The sequence below is a fragment of the Triturus cristatus genome, chromosome 3_1 (genome assembly GCF_964204655.1).
Source record: "Triturus cristatus chromosome 3_1, aTriCri1.1, whole genome shotgun sequence".
Taxonomy (NCBI): Eukaryota; Metazoa; Chordata; class Amphibia; order Caudata; family Salamandridae; genus Triturus; species Triturus cristatus.
Genome location: NC_140583.1, coordinates 66,990,558 through 67,007,296, shown reverse-complemented (window position 1 = coordinate 67,007,296; position 16,739 = coordinate 66,990,558).

Below are 16,739 nucleotides of genomic sequence, written 5' to 3'. Positions count from 1 at the left end.
TAGTGCAGTGTTTACCGCCTGTGTGTTTTCTTGCACTGCACACAATATACAAATGGTGCATTGTTTACCTTCTGTGTGGCTTCTTGCACTGAGCACAATATATACAAATAGCCCAGTGTTTACCGCCTGTGTGTCTTCTTACACTGAGCACAATATACAAATGGTGCAGTGTTTAACGTCTGTGTGTCTTCTTGCACTGAGCACAATATACAAATAGCGCAGTGTTTACCATCTGTGTGTCTTCTAGAACAATATACAACTAGCCTAGGTTTACCATCAGTGTGCCCGCTTGCACTAAGCAACACATAGAAATCGTGCAGTGTTCCTGGTATGTCAGGCTTATGTCAGGCTTCTTGCCCTCCGCCATTATGAGAAATAGTGCAGTTTTCCCTGTTTGTGCGTTTTCCTGCACCTAGGACATGGCACAGTGTTGTTTGCAGCGAGGTTTTGATGGTCACTGTTTATTGATCAGACAGCGATCGATCATCTCTTATTGAACCAATGAGATGATATTGGGAAACTGAGAATATCTTTAAAGGGCACCAAACACATACATATTTTTCAAATGCAGTGCCAGGCACCAAACTCTGGCACTCGCTTAACATGCATGCTGGCACTGCAAACCCTACACGCTTTTATCAGAAATGTAAACGAGCTGCGTTAGTTTCACTTAGCCTAGACCAAAGTTTGGCGGAGAAAATGTTAAGGTTTCTAATAGTCTGTAGACAGAGAAACTAACTGGAGCCGAGGCCTGTTTTAGCAGTGTCCATCTCAACGGACAACAATAAAAAAACTTCATTAGATCCTATACCGGAGGAAGGCCACGATTATCAGTCTGTGTGTGTGTGGGGTGATATCTATCGGCATCGATTACTCTGATCGTCTGATCTCCGGTGCGAGTGGCGGAAACAGGTCATTTTAAAACGTGTTTGGGGTCAGAGAGCAGGCTGTATTTTCCACGGTTCTTCGAGGGCGTCCTGTGTTCAGCTGACTCTAGCGCGAGCGTTGAGGGGTCCTGACGACGTCACAGAACAATCTGCCAAGAAGAAGTATTTTAATACCGACGTCTTCCGGGGTAATTGACAATCAGTAGCACGTGCCTTGCGTCACAGAATTATTCAGCCAAAAATGTAACAACATTTGTAATGTGTACTTTAGAAAATTATTCACTATAAATATTGAAAATAGTAATTAATTTTATAGTAAGAAATCCCTTACTCTGGACTCCGAGGTCAGGAAGGAGACAGGTAGGTTCTACTTGCTTCTAGACTGCGCAGACCTCATAAAATGCGGCAGAGCCAGCTTCGAGTGTCTGCTCGTCCCAGGAATACTTCACACTGCTTCAAAACATTAGCAATGAAATACAGGGGAGCCACAACTGGGTCTACGGTTCCAGTCTTGACATGTAGTGCCAACATCCATGTTCAAGCACGTGAGCACTTCTTACCCGCAGAAATAATGTGTATATATATATATATATATATATATATATATATATATATATATATATATATATATATATATATATATATATATATATATGTGCCAAAATGCTTTCTTAACAACATGATGATATGAACTGTTCCTCTAGAAAAGCTGCCAAATGTAATTATTTTATTATTCTAAATGAGGAATCGATTTCATGATTTGTCAAGTTTATATGTATATATATATATATATATATATATATAGATATATATATAGATATATATATAGATATATGTGTGTGTGTGTGTATATATATATATTTTTTTATCCAAATGTAATTTGTTTTGTTAATCTAATTGAGGTATCAATTTCTTCATTTGTTAAAGATATATATTACAGTCCTTACATTTATTTATAATGCCCACATTCCATGTTCAACTAGTGCATGAGCACTTGCTACCTACAGAAATTATATACATATATGTGTGTGTGTGTTCGAGTTAGGTTTCATGCCTGTTTCAACACCATTAAGTAGTCCACAGAGAAACATAGCGGCATATAAATGCATGCATGAAACAAACACTGTATAATATATACTAATATTTATATCTGATGGCTTTGTAATGATATATAAACATGTAAATTAATTTATATGACGTTATATGTATAAATATATATTACTGTCAAAATGCTTCCTTAATGATGTGTGTGTCTGTGTGTGTGTGTGTATATATATATATATATATATATATATGTCCAAAATGTCTTCCTCCTGTTCTCGATGCAGTGAAAGAACCAAGCAGCACCACAGGGCTCAATTCATAATTTATTTCACTATTCATGCAGTATTTACAGGGGTGGTCTACGCGTTTCGGTGTTAGCCTTACACAGGACCATATATATATATATGGATATACATGTTTTTTTTTATTATTTTTATTTTTATATATATGTATCATCCAAACTCTCACCTTGACAGAAATATATATATATATAAAGTCCAATGTCTCTCCCAGAGGAAAAGACGGAGCACACATGGGTTCCACAGGAACATAAATTTAATTAGCACCAGCATGGCACGACGTGTTTCAGCATAATACTGCCTTTATCAAATGCCTAAAATCACGAGTGCTTTCAAAATGCCCATTAAATATGCAAATTACTGGCTTGTGATTGGTGCGGTCATGTTGGCGGGAGGAGAAGGAAGGTGTTACGAACTCGGCACTCCCAGTCCATTTTCACAGACACTGCTAGGTTAATACCATCCGACCCCAGTATAGATAATTCCAAATTGAACTTTGTTGCTATTCTAATTAAGGTATCCATGTGATGATTTGGTATGTTCTTAATATTATATATATATATATATATATGTGTGTGTGTGGATAGATAGATAGATAGATAGATAGATAGATAGATAGATAGATAGATAGATAGATAGATAATTCCAATTTACTTTTTTGTTATTCTAATTAAGGTATCAATTAGTTCAGTTCTTAATATATACTTACATTCACATAACCTGCCCACATTCCATGTTTAACGAGGCACATGAGCACTTGCTATCTTCAAAAATGATGTATATATATATGATCAAGTCCCCTGGGAGGGACGAAACGCGTAATGGCTGCTGCATCTGTTTGGGAGTATGATTAAACATTGCAGTACAATAAAACTCCAGTGGTCCGTGCTCGTTCTTTGTGCGTTTAAAAAGGCACAAATGGGAAGGAGTATTTTGCGATATATATATATATATATATATATTTAAACTCCTCGTTCCACTATTTCTTCTGAAAAAAAGACGAGTGTGGACCCAAATCCGTGCTGCAAATGGTTTATTGATTACACACCACCAGTTAGTCCGCCATGACGCGTTTCGGTCGTCCCTCGGCCTTGATCACATGATATATATATATATATATATCCCACATCACAGGTTAGCCCCGAAAGGAGTGAGGCCTCAAGCAGAAAATTTGTTTGCTTTGTTTATTGGCAAACTTGCAAGCAGGCAAAATCGCAGGATACTGACATCAAATAGAGTCCTTACGCCAGACACGTTTCGGGAACGTCCTTCCCTTCATCAATGGCTCCAAAACTGCCGATTACAAGACAGCGTCGCTGCACATTTAGTTCAGTTCTCAATATATACTTACATTTACATAACCTGCCCACATTCCATGTTTAACGAGGCACATGAGCACTTGCTACCTACAAGAATAACGTATAAATATATATATATAATATATATATATATATATATATATATATATATATATATATATATATATATATATATATATATATATATTCATATATTCATGCCTGCTTTAACAGCAGCAAGTAGTCCACAGGGAAACATAATGGCATATACCTGCTTGCATGAAAAAACAGTGTATGATAAATACTTATGTTTATATGTGTTGGCTGTGTAAGTATGTAAGCATTGTAAATTAATGTATATGAAGTTATATGTACAAATATATATTAGTGCCAAAATGATTCCTTAACAACATGATGATATGAACTGTTCCTCAGGAAAATGCAATTATTTTGCTATTCTAATTAAGTTAGCGATTTGATAATTTCTTAAGTTCTCGAGAATGTGTGTGTGTATATATAATTCCAGATTTAATTATTTTTTGCATTCTAAATAGGGTATTGATGTGATAATTCGTTATGATCATATTATATATATATATATATATATATATATATATATATATATATATATGTATATATATATACATACATATATATATAGAGGTGTATATATATATATATTTATATGTGTGTGTATATATATGTATATATATATTATTTGAAATACATTTTTTGTTATTCTAATTAACGTGTTGATTTGTTCAGTTCTTAATATATATATTTCTTACATATTCATTTTGCTACTCTATTTCGGTAGTCTAATATAAATATATATATACATATATATAAAATATATATATTTTCATATATACAATTAATATTAAAAACAGAGCAAATAGGTCAGGTTGCAGAGAAACTATTTTTGTATATTCATGATGAATACAGGGAGATTCACTAAGAAAGATAGATAGATAGATAGATAGATAGATAGATAGATAGATAGATAGATAGATAGATAGATAGATAGATAGATAGATAGAAAATTCCAAATTTACTTTTTTGTTATTCTAATTAAGGTATCAATTAGTTCAGTTCTTAATATATACTTACATTTACATAACCTGCCCACATTCCATGTTTAACGAGGCACATGAGCACTTGCTATCTACAAAAATAATGTAGATATATATATGATCAAGTCCCCTGGGAGGGACGAAACGCGTAATGGCTGCTGCATCTGTTTGGGAGTAAGATTAAACATTGCAGTACAACAAAACTCCAGTGGTCCGTGCTCGTTCTTCGCGGGTTTGAAAAGGCGCAAATGGGAAGGAGTATTTTGCGATATTTTTATATATATATATATAAACATGTTGGACTGAGAAAGCATGTTGCTGCATTTCCTGAAATAAAGGCACTTATCTCCAGAAACGGGCCTCTCTCTCTGTGCTTCATGTGTTGAAATTGACGGGTGTCTCCGTGCCCGCCTTCAGAGGCCACCCTGTAGGGTCGGGGGCTCCTAACTCGGAGGTGTTGTGTGGATATGAATTATGGAGCATGACCCACGCGCAGCCATTCAACCTACCAAGGTAAATGCTAACATAGCGAATGTGACGGCAGCGACGGAAGGGATTTGGTGTGAGGAATTCCCCACTCCAATCGTTCTGGGGATGTGAGCTTTTGTTCAGGACAAACGTTGATCCAGCATCAGCTGGCGACGAAACATTGGTGTCTAAATGTCCACACAAATTGAAATTAAGATGCTGAGTACGGGAAATGAATTTGAGCAATGGATCACTGTTGCCTAAAGAACCAGAACTGTTTTCATTAATTAACATTCACTTGCCTTTCCCGGTGCATTTTGGAAGATGTAGGACTAAGAGTCACGTGACACCGATTCACCTATAAGAATGCACGCAGATATGCACTGTTTGTGAGCTTTCTCTCCGTGAACAAGGCTAACCCCGAAACATGTTGGACTGAGAAAGCATGTTGCTGCATTTCCTGAAATAAAGGCACTTATCTCCAGAAACGGGCCTCTCTCTCTGTGCTTCATGTGTTGAAATTGACGGGCGTCTCCGTGCCCGCCTTCAGAGGCCACCCTGTAGGGTCGGGGGCTCCTAACTCGGAGGTGTTGTGTGGATATATATATATATATATATATATTCATATATTCATGCCTGCTTTAACAGCAGCAAGTAGTCCACAGGGAAACATAATGGCATATACCTGCTTGCATGAAAAAACAGTGTATGATAAATACTTATATTTATATGTGTTGTGTAAGTATATAAGCATTGTAAATTAATGTATATGAAGCCATATGTACAAATATATATATTAGTGCCAAAATGATTCCTTAACAACATGATGATATGAACTGTTCCTCAGGAAAATGTATTTATTTTGCTATTCTAATTAAGTTAGCGATTTGATAATTTCTTAAGTTCTTGAGAATGTGTGTGTGTGTGTGTGTGTGTGTGTGTGTATATAATTCCAGATTTAATTATTTTTTGTATTCTAAATAGGGTATTGATGTGATAATTCGTTATGATCATAATATTATATATATATATATGTGTGTATATATATATATATATATGTGTGTGTATATATATGTATATATATATTATTTGAAATACATTTGTTGTTATTCCAATTAAGGTGTTGATTTGTTCAGTTCTTAATATATATATTTCTTACATATTCATTTTGCTACTCTATTTCGGTAGTCTAATATAAATATATATATACATATATATTAAAATATATATATATTTTCATATATACAATTCATATTTAAAACAGAGCAAATAGGTCAGGTTGCAGAGAAACTATTTTTGTAAATTCATGATGTATACAGGGAGAGTCACTAAGATAGATAGATAGATAGACAGACAGACAGACAGATAGACAGAAAGATAGATAGACAGATAGCCATTATGTTCTTGAATTTATCTTCAGTCAAAGCAAAGTCGAGAGAATTAGTATAATTAAAACTGGTTTAAAGGATGTTATTTAAGCCCGGCAAAATGTATGGAGACATAATGTGCTTGTGTGTGTGTGAGAGTGTGTGTGTGTGCGTGAGAGAGAGAGTGTCAGAGTGTTTGTGTGTGTGTGTGAGAGAGAGTGTATGAGCGAGTGTTTGTGTGTGAGAGGGAGTGTGTGAGCGTGTTTGTGTGTGTGAGAGAGAGAGTGTGTGTTTGTGTGTCTGTGTGTGTGAGAGATAGAGAGATAGAGAGAGAGTGTCAGAGTGTTTTGTGAGTGAGAGCGTGTTTGTCTGGGTGTGTGTGTGTGTGAGAGAGAGTGTGAGCGTGTTTGTGTGTGAGAGAGAGTGTGAGCGAGTGTTTGTGTGTGAGAGAGTGTGTGAGCGTGTTTGTGTGTGTGTGAGAGAGAGAGTGTGTGTGTGTGTGCGTGTGTGTGTGTGTGTGTGTGTGTTTGTGTGTGATTTTAATGTAGACAATAAAGAACTGCCTTTGAGTTTCACCTATACGACAAAAACTGCATTCAATGCCTTTATCTTTCTGATGCTTGCACGTCGTTCTCCTGGGAGCCAGGCTAGCACAATTCAAGCCTTCCTGGAATTATGTGAACTGACGTGTCAGCCAATCACAGAGGGGGCGCATCTATACCCGCCAGGCTAGTACAGTACAGACACATTAAAAAACACACATTTCAGTTTTTTCTGGTCAAATCCTCCGTCTAACAGGTGTCAGTATGAAACAAGACGCATGCGCAGAAGAGTTCTTCACAAAAGGCCTTTCCAGTCTATACCTGCACAATGCCGGGTTGCACGACGCTTGTCCCAGTGAGGGAATTCAAATATTTTAAACGACCCTATTTAAATATAAGTATAGTATGAATTAATAATAACTACGTCGGTAGCATAAAAAGTAATGCTTGATTTGCCCAGAAACAATTAAAAAGTTGCCACTTATTACGCCCATACCACATATTACAATGCTTATTCCTGCTTAAATAACAGGTGATATAAGTACTGAACGCAGGGGTACTCATTTTATGAACCTCAGAAAGATGAAAGGCTGAACCCAGGGGTCGACAGCTTACAGCACAGATGAAGAGAAGCATGCACGACGGATAGACGTGAGCATTTGGAGGTGTAGTGTTGCGAAGTTTTGGAAGAGTAGCGCTGCGAAGTTTTGGAAGAGTAGCGCTGCGAAGTTTTGGAAGTTTATTATTTTTTTTAAAACAGGATTCTACACGAATTGTGGGCGCAAATTTCCACGTTTTGTTAGGAATCAGTCCCATTGTGTCCTGGTCTGTTTCTTTCAGTTGAATGCTTCCTTTGTCCTGCTGTTTTGAACTGGGGTGGGCGCTCTAGGCGCTACGTTGTAAGCACTGGAACCGCGAGACTTGCTTTAGAGTTGTGCTTTCTAAACTCGATCAACTTTCGTCCTCCTCTGCCAGTCACTTTACCTCCCTGTGCCACATTCGTGGAGTGCCTAGAGGCGAGGCGATTCACGTGAGATATGCAAGAAATAAACATTTATAAAAACGTATTTTCATTTTGTTTTCAGACAATGTTGACACATGTATATGCATGGAATGTCATTTTATGATGGTGAATTTATTGTTATTTATTAAGTTATTTTCTATTGCTCTCATATGTTGCTTTTAATGCTAAATGCCAGAGGGTTAACAAAGCATATGACAACACGCGCAGTGCAAGGATTCACCATTGCTTCTTTAGTTTGAAATTCCTGGAAGACCAGCGGGGGTTGGGGGTGGGGGAGCGGGCTGTATGTTAGGAATACATTCTGCATTATGCAAGTTAGATATATTACATCAAATTTGCCCTGATGCAAAAATAGAGAACAACTCCATTTTGCACCGTTCCTCTTCATCTGTAATACAGAATGGAGCAAAACATATTAGCTGAGTCCATATTGCAGGAAATGTTTTGCACCGGGGCAAACCTGCTGAAATAGATTTTGCACCATTTTTAGACACACATAACACAATTTTATATTGTAATCATTTCGTGTTTTCAGCAGAGAGCTTACAGGGACTCATCTTAAAGAAGCAAACTGCATTCTGCACTAATTTCTCGCCACTGGTACACAACACAACTTGTGCACATTTATACATTTCACAAATTGAGAAAATGTATTTACCAGGCTTCATAATAATTAAACACAACAAGAATATTGTGAAATGTGCTTTGGCCTCATCTTGACTTGGTGCAAAAGCAGTTTGCCTCGTTACCTGTTGCACCAGCAGCAGAATGCTGCAGTTCATCTGTCCTCGTGTGTTTTTAACGAGTGCAAAATGTATGTTGCACAAGTGCTGGTGAATTTATGGAAGAGAAGGAAGGTTTGAGTGAGGGAAATGAGGGGGCTGGAGGGCAGGGGTGCCAGTCGGTAGCTCACGTTAAAGTATTCCTTCTTGTGTCCTAGTTCACCATCTTCTGAAGTCACGGCTCCGCCCCCCCCCTCCCCTGGATGCACTATTTGTTGTGAGCTCCAGTGATAGTGCACACTGGTTGCCTACACTGTGCTCCTTTGAACGTTCGGCAAGTTTTGCGGTATTTAAAAATACATATACCGGCAAGACAGCCTAGTGAGTTAAACGCTCTCTGCTGAGATCTTCAGTGGCTAGGTCCACTCGTGGCAAGGGCAAGCCAGCCTTACATCTTTCCGGGGTTGGAAAATGGAGTCAAATTAAACCGCATAATTGTCACATCTGGTATTTATTACATCTATACTATAATGTCTCAGAGCTGCACGGTTGGTATTTGTTTTGCTGACTTTTGTACAGAGAGCAGTGAGCACAAGTCCTCGTTGTTCACTTTTTAGTTCGAGAGAATTTGATGCAGAAATATTGGCCCTGAAATTTGCTTGTTTTCTTTTTCTTCAATTTCAAAACTTTTAAAAGGGCTTGGTTCCCGCACTATCTGTTGCCGCCACTAGGGGGCAGGCCCCCGGTCTCGCGTTAGGTGTTGAACGGGATACACCTAAACTTTCAGGGTTGTCCTTCATTCCTCACTGAGGAACTCTTCCTTCCTTCCTGGCTGTCCTTCGCTTCTGTACTTCCCGGGATGCGTGACACTTTTTACACGGGGAAGGATTTGTGTTTTGTTTCCCGCCTAGAAGTAAAATGTTCATTGTTTGCTTCACAAACCTGTGCCAAGTTGACACCTCGACCAGTCCTCGCTATTAAACGAACCGCACAGCACCCCCGGGCTTGTACTATATATCACGCGTGCCCCAGGGACGGCTCAAGGTGCCACGTGTCCTCCCGGCAGTGTGTAAATTGCACTGCGCACAGTCTGCACACGCTCAAGATGCAAATGTTCGTCCCGGGCACACTTTCAATCTGTTGTAATGTATAGAACAAACACAAAGCGTCATTTACTAAAACGGGTGTAATATAGGGCTGTCGGAGGGGCCGTCCGTCCGATAGTCCTGAGTTCCTGTTACGTCTGCTGGGGATCAGGGCAAAACTTCCCTTTCACACGTGGCTTCTTTCAAGGCCGTTGCAATGAACTGCCTTATATGAATGGTTTCATTCATAAAACACGTCCACTATTTTCAGCGCGAGCTTGCACTTTATGGAGAGTGCAATACGCGAGTTTAAATTAAGAAAATTTGACAAATCGTTAATAAACAATATTAACAATTTTTTCTCCCAGGTAAAATTATTTCCCCTAACCTACGACTATTTTCACAACCCCAGCCTCCGTAAAAATGGAGGGGACTTTTTTTCAGCAGTTGCTTAGTTTCTTAAGCATACAGGAGATAGGTTGGTAAATACCCAGAAAGTTAGAAGTGAGTGGACATGACCACATTTGTGAAGGATTTTTGTGACCCCTCCCCAGGCCCGCTCCTCTGGACTCCCTGTGGACACCCGCCATGGAAAATTCTGAGCGTGTAAATTAGGCACACCCACTTTATGCACTCAGGAGACTGACGTACTCCAGTAAGTGACCTTTTGTGAATACAATATAACTTACTCCTGAAAACTGGCCTAAGGCACCCTTCTCACTGGGAAACGGGGCCCATCATTTCTCCTCAAATTAGATCCCTGGTGTCTCAGGCAGGCAGGTGCGCGCACTGATGGCTGTGCACATTTTGGAGGTGACTTTCCGACTCATTCCACCATTCAATGGAAGTCTGTTGAGGTTTCCACAAACGGACCAGTGCATTGGCGCCTCCCTGTGCTGTGCCCAGGCGCGAGCAGCATACAGTGTGCCTTCCATCGTGAAAACAAGCGATGGCCCCACGCCTCGCACGTGCTGGCATCTTAGCCAACCACACTTTGCCTTCTGGAGTTTATACTTTCCCACTTACAATTGTAAGTGTGGGCTTAAAAATCCCAGATGTGAAAATGCTGTTGGCTACAAAGCATGAGCTAGTCAAATATTAAAAGATATCATGGGCCCACTGAAGCTATGTAAAGCTGCACAGTACCTGATAGCCACTGGGTGGTCACCTGTCTGCTAGAGATACTTGTGTCCTGGAGATTCTACTCAATGTGGTTTTGAGGCTCCCAGATGCTAAGATTGGGTGTGACCAACCCTTCAAGGCCAATACAAGCTTTTATCCTTCTGAAGGCGAGGCACTGATTCCCATGACATTGGGTAATAGTCAGACGTGTTCTTTATAACACTTGAAAATTGAAAAAACAATGGAAGTAAATACTATGGGCCCCATTACGATGGCGGGCGGACCGTTACGGAAAACGAGACCGACCGCCAGAGGTGCGATGGTCACGTGGGGGTAATCAGGATGCGACCGCCACCCTGGCGGTCGCATCCCGCATATTTTGCATTGCGACGGGCGGTGCTGTAAGCAGCACCCGCCTTAATGTAAAAGTGGCATGTTGTGCATTGACATGCACAACGTGACAGGCACCGCGTGGTGCCTGCCACATTGTGCATGCAAATGTAGGAGTACCATGGGTACCCCCCAAGTGCACCCCCCAACACCCTGGGGCCCGCAACGGGCCTCCAATGCAAAAGACCACATGCCTTTCCATGGCGGCATCCCCGCCATAGAAAGGCCCTAATCTACCCACATCATAATATAGCGAGTGGTGCCTGCTAGGCACCGCCACCATATTATGGGCCAGGACCACACAGCAGGCAATTGTAATGATTGCCTGCTTGCCGAAAAGCGGCGGACAGTCTTTCTGTCAGCTGCTATCCCCCCGCCATTGTAATATGGCGAGGGTAATTGAAGGGCGGGTGGGGAAAGATGTCGGGCGGATTGCCACCGCCGGTTGGGCAGTGGCGATCCGACCGACATCATAATGGCCCCCTGTGTTACAAAAATTAAGTTGTTATAATTTTTGAAAAATCAAAATGCACCATAAATTCTTAACTCGAATACATTAACCAATAGAGAGTTTCTCTTTTTGATTTTACCCACCTAGGTGCCGATTCCGATCCGTTAAAAAATGTTTCCGTACGACTCGTATCCGTGTTTTTTTCCGTACGAATCGTACAAGTCACGTCCGACCCGTGAAGTACGATTCGTACGGGAAAAGTACATACGGATCGGCCCGATCCGTACGAATCATAGCGGGAAAAGTTGCACGAGACGTACCCGGACACTTTTCCGTACGATTCGTAAAAATACAGTCCGAGCGTACAAGTATGATCCGGACCGGCTATCCGGTTTACGAATCGTACGGAAAACGTCCCGTACACGGGGAATGACTCTACCCGCTACGAAGCGAAGTTTGTATGACACGTAGCCCGGGAAAAGTTGTTCCCGGGGTACGAGTCATACAGGCGCCCCACCCCACCCGCGTATGTACGCACCATACCCCCGTATGTACGCACCGTACTCCCCCATATGTACGCACCGTACCCCCAGCGCGTACGCACCGGGGGTACAGTGCGTACATATGGGGGGTACGGTGCGTACATACGGGGTATACGGTGCATACATACGGGGGTACGGTGTGTACATACGGGGGTACGGTGCGTACATACGAGGGGGTACGGAGCGTACATATGGGGGTACGGTGCGTACATACGGGGGGTACGGTGCGTACATACGCGGATGGGGGGGCCTGTACGACTCGTACCCCTGGGGACTCAGCTTTTACGGCTGTTATTGGCTCCCGTAAAAAAGAGCCGTACGGAGTGCCGTAGGGACGGATCGTACTTGCTGGCCCGTAAAACGCTGCTTACATACGTACAGACGTCGCGTACAGGCTGTTCCGGATCAGATTCGTAGTTTTTTTTTACCCGTACGGTCTTTTGTACGATTCGTACGGAAATAGGCTTTCTGTACGAATCGTACTTCATAGGTTGTACGGGCAGTTTACCGGGTATGAGTCGTACGCAGAAAACGCTCCGTACGACGATTTGTAGGGCCTTTTTATTGGATCGGAATCAGCACCCTAATATTATTGAGTTTATATATGAAAATGCATGCAAAAATTACCATGCCTCAAAGCCAATATATAATACATGTAGCAACAGATAGTTAAGGATATGAAGGACTGGCTTGCGCATGCGAAAAGTTCATGCAAAACAAGCGACCCGACTGATTCTGCCCAAGTGGGCAATTCATGCAAAAGCAGAATATTAGCCCAATATAAATACACTTGAATTGACATAATGAATTACAATATATATTTGTTTAAACTGCATACTGTGAAGTCTAAAATTAGTTTTTGTTAGGAGGCATAGATGTCTTTTTATTGATTTTCATTCATTCTATTTTTTATGTCCAAGCATCTGTCTCCAAACATCACAGGCATTTTGCTGTTTTAATGCTGTGACACAACTGTGTGTTGTGTTTATCCCACTTGGGCAAAATGAGTCTTTCAGATTGATGTTCATGAAATTTGTATGACAAGAGTATTGTTGATAATCTATCACCAGCACTACATTCCCTGATAACTCAATTTACATGTTTTCTTAAAGAATCTCTGTGTTTACATTGGTTTGTCATATAAAGAGGCGTTATATTACTATTATAATTATTGTTATGGCAGACTGCTCCAAGATGGCGGTCGTTGCTGCTCTGTTTTTTTGTACACATGTATGTATTAGTCCTTTTTCACTTTTGTATCTTTATTTCAACACAGAAGTGCTTGGCTTTTGTAATTTGACTGTGAACAAGGCGTAATGCCGAAACGTGTCAGAGAAGTCATTGAATTCAATTATGTGGCATACAGGAGCGTCTGAGTATTCTACAAATATTGTTGGCAATATTGGTGGGCTCCCGGTAACCTTTCCCAGACTGCCGCACAAAAGCCTCAATAAAACCGGGATTGGAGCTGGATATATATATATGAACTATTTGTGCCATGTCGGGGGTTTAGAATCACCTCTATATTTCAATATGGCTTTATGGGACTAGTAGTCCCCTATGACTCTAACATATTTGTATGGTATTCGAAATATTTTGAAGTACATAACGGTACTCATTTTAGTGTTTGTATTGTCATTGTAGATTGGAAATCTGTGCATGTTCATTTCAGTTTATCTTTGAATCTTGAAGTATTTTTACACAGTTAGTGAAAATGAGACAGGAAGGCCATGGTCCATATTCCAATTCATATTCTATGAATTTAAGGTAACCAAAGAGGTTTAATAAAGTCTCCCCCGTGTTAGAAATATATGCAGCACGTGCAATATGAAAGTGCTATTTGAGGGGGTTTGAGCTATTTTTATGGAATGGGATAAAATAGTAGGTGTTCCAAAAAATGAAAGAAGTTGTGTTACATTTACTTGTTCAAAGTGATTATCATATTTTAGTGGCCTGCTTACCTATTGTACAGCAAAGGGATAATTGGTGTATTATGCCTTTTGATATTTTTTTTGAGAGTTCTAGCAGTTTCATTATTTGTATATATAATATAATTTGTAATGTATTTTATGCAATGGGTGATGTTTTTAAACATTTAAACTTGTGGAATAGGTTTTCTATTTCCACATTAGGGACATGATAAATGAGTTGAGGAAATGGCGCTCGCTAGAAAGAGAAAGGCTGTTGCTACAGCCGAAACACGTCTCTCCTGTTTGCTGGGTGGAGGGAGGCCCAACGCAATAAAGAAGCCTTAATTCAGCAGCCCTCGTGTGTGTGCTCTCTTCCTTCTGAGAGTAGGGGTTGTGTGTGTGTCTATATATATACATATATATATGTATATACACACACACTGATATATATATACATACATATATATATACTCACACACACAAATATATGTGAATATATATGTATATATATGTGTATGTATATATAAATATATGTATATATATATATATATATATGTATGTGTTTATATATATATATCAGTAGCGGCCCATGGTGGGAGTGCTGCCTGGCGCTGACGTGGGGCGGGAAGGGGCAGGGTGGGGGGTAGTAAAATGCGGAATACGGCCGCACGGAGGTAAGTACACAAACAAATAAACAAATTTTGTTGCGTGCGCTGCATCGCCAAATGCGATGCAGCGCATATATATACTTGGCATATGTATACTTGGTATATATAAATTACCAAATTACGGTCTCCACTAGGTAGATATAGCTAGCCCTGCTTATCCAGAGAAAGAGCGTTTTTAGTTTGCTAATAACTTAAGCCCCATTTGGCAAAACTTCCCCCCAAAAAAGTTTATCCGCCTCAGCACCATCCTGGAAAGCTTCGGGGTGATCCGTCTAGTGGAGGCCAAGAAGAAAGAGGGTTCCAAAACACAAAATCCCCATGCATTTTCCATAGACTTATTTAAGACTGGCTACAGCAAAAGCTGTAGAATGGAATTAAACCAAATTTGGCAGGAAGCTAGGTCTTGGTCCGCAGACTGTGCTTTTTTGATTTGGTGTAAATGTGTTCAGTATTTTTTGAGAAATTAAGATAAAAAATTATTGTATATTGGGATTGTTGGGTCCGCGAGAGCGGCAGTTTAAAAATAAAGCGTTCTAATTGGCCCAGGTAGCTTTATGTCCCTTTGGCCTTTTTGATCCCCCTAGAGTCAACTTCTGCGAGAGCGAGCGCTCTGATTGGCTGCTAGCAAGATGAGAAATATGTTGCTGGCAGCCATTACAAGACTCAGGGACTTAGGCTCCTGTCCTAGAGTTCTAAAAATATATATATATAAAGGGAGCAGGATAGGAATACCATGATCCACTAGGTCCTATGGGATGGACCCAGAGGGAAACTCCCTGGGGCCAAAAAGAAATAAAAAGAGTAAAAAATGCAGCATCTCACTGGTCTCTTGCAGGATTCCCAAAAATAAAAAAAGGCAGCCAGGCCCCATCTATTGTGTTTATGCCTAGAGGAGCCCACCCCAACTCCCCAAGTCAATTTTGGCCCTGGGGACCACATCCCCGGGTCTCAGCATTATTTTCAGGGGGAAGGGGGCACGTAGCGCCCCAAACTGGGCAAAGTTTGGCCTAAGGGACCCTATCCCCTGGGTCTCTGCACTGTTAAAGGTGGGTGACCTGGTGCCCACCCAGGGCACCCACCATACCTTCGTTGATGGCTGTGGGAGGAGCCCCAAAGGCCTCTACGGCCCCAGCCACCTTCCTTTATACAGAGGGAGCGGGCATTGCCTCCGCCTGCAAGGAGCAGCACCAAGCAATGTTTTGATCTGTTTTCCTGACCACTTCAGTGCGGGCAGGGAAACAGATCAAAAGTCCACTCCCAATTGGCGGGTGCATTTTCAAAGCTCCCATCCGCTGGGAGCAGACTAGGTGTTGGCTCCTGCTCATATTCAGAAACCTTCCGCTCGCATTGAGGGACTGCCTCTTGAGTAGAATATCTATTCGAGCAGCAGAAAGAAGCAGCACCCTCTTGCGCTGCGCATCGTGATGGTCACGCTGATTTTACAGCATGGGACAAACACCCGGCGCTAAATATCAGCACGAGCAGTGCGACGTAGCGTACTCCACCGCTTGTGGATTATGTGGACTTATTGGTCACTTTGCGGAGCTCCCCAAACTCTCCATGCCTACTAAGCACACACAAGGAGATGATGGACGGAGTGTTGAAACTTTTCAGACACTCACCCTCAGTCACAGATCTGGGTTGAATCCATCATCGTTCTTTAGCTCACTTCGCCACCCCAGTTCAGTTCAGACACTGCTATATGCAAATCAGTCTTGACCCTGTGCCTCATGGGAACAGTCAAGCCCAAACTGCCAGGCCAGGTCTTCCTTGAACCGGAAACAAGCATCCTGGGACTGGTTTTGGGCTAACAGCCCTCATCAGCCAGGCTAGCTTTAATCCAATGG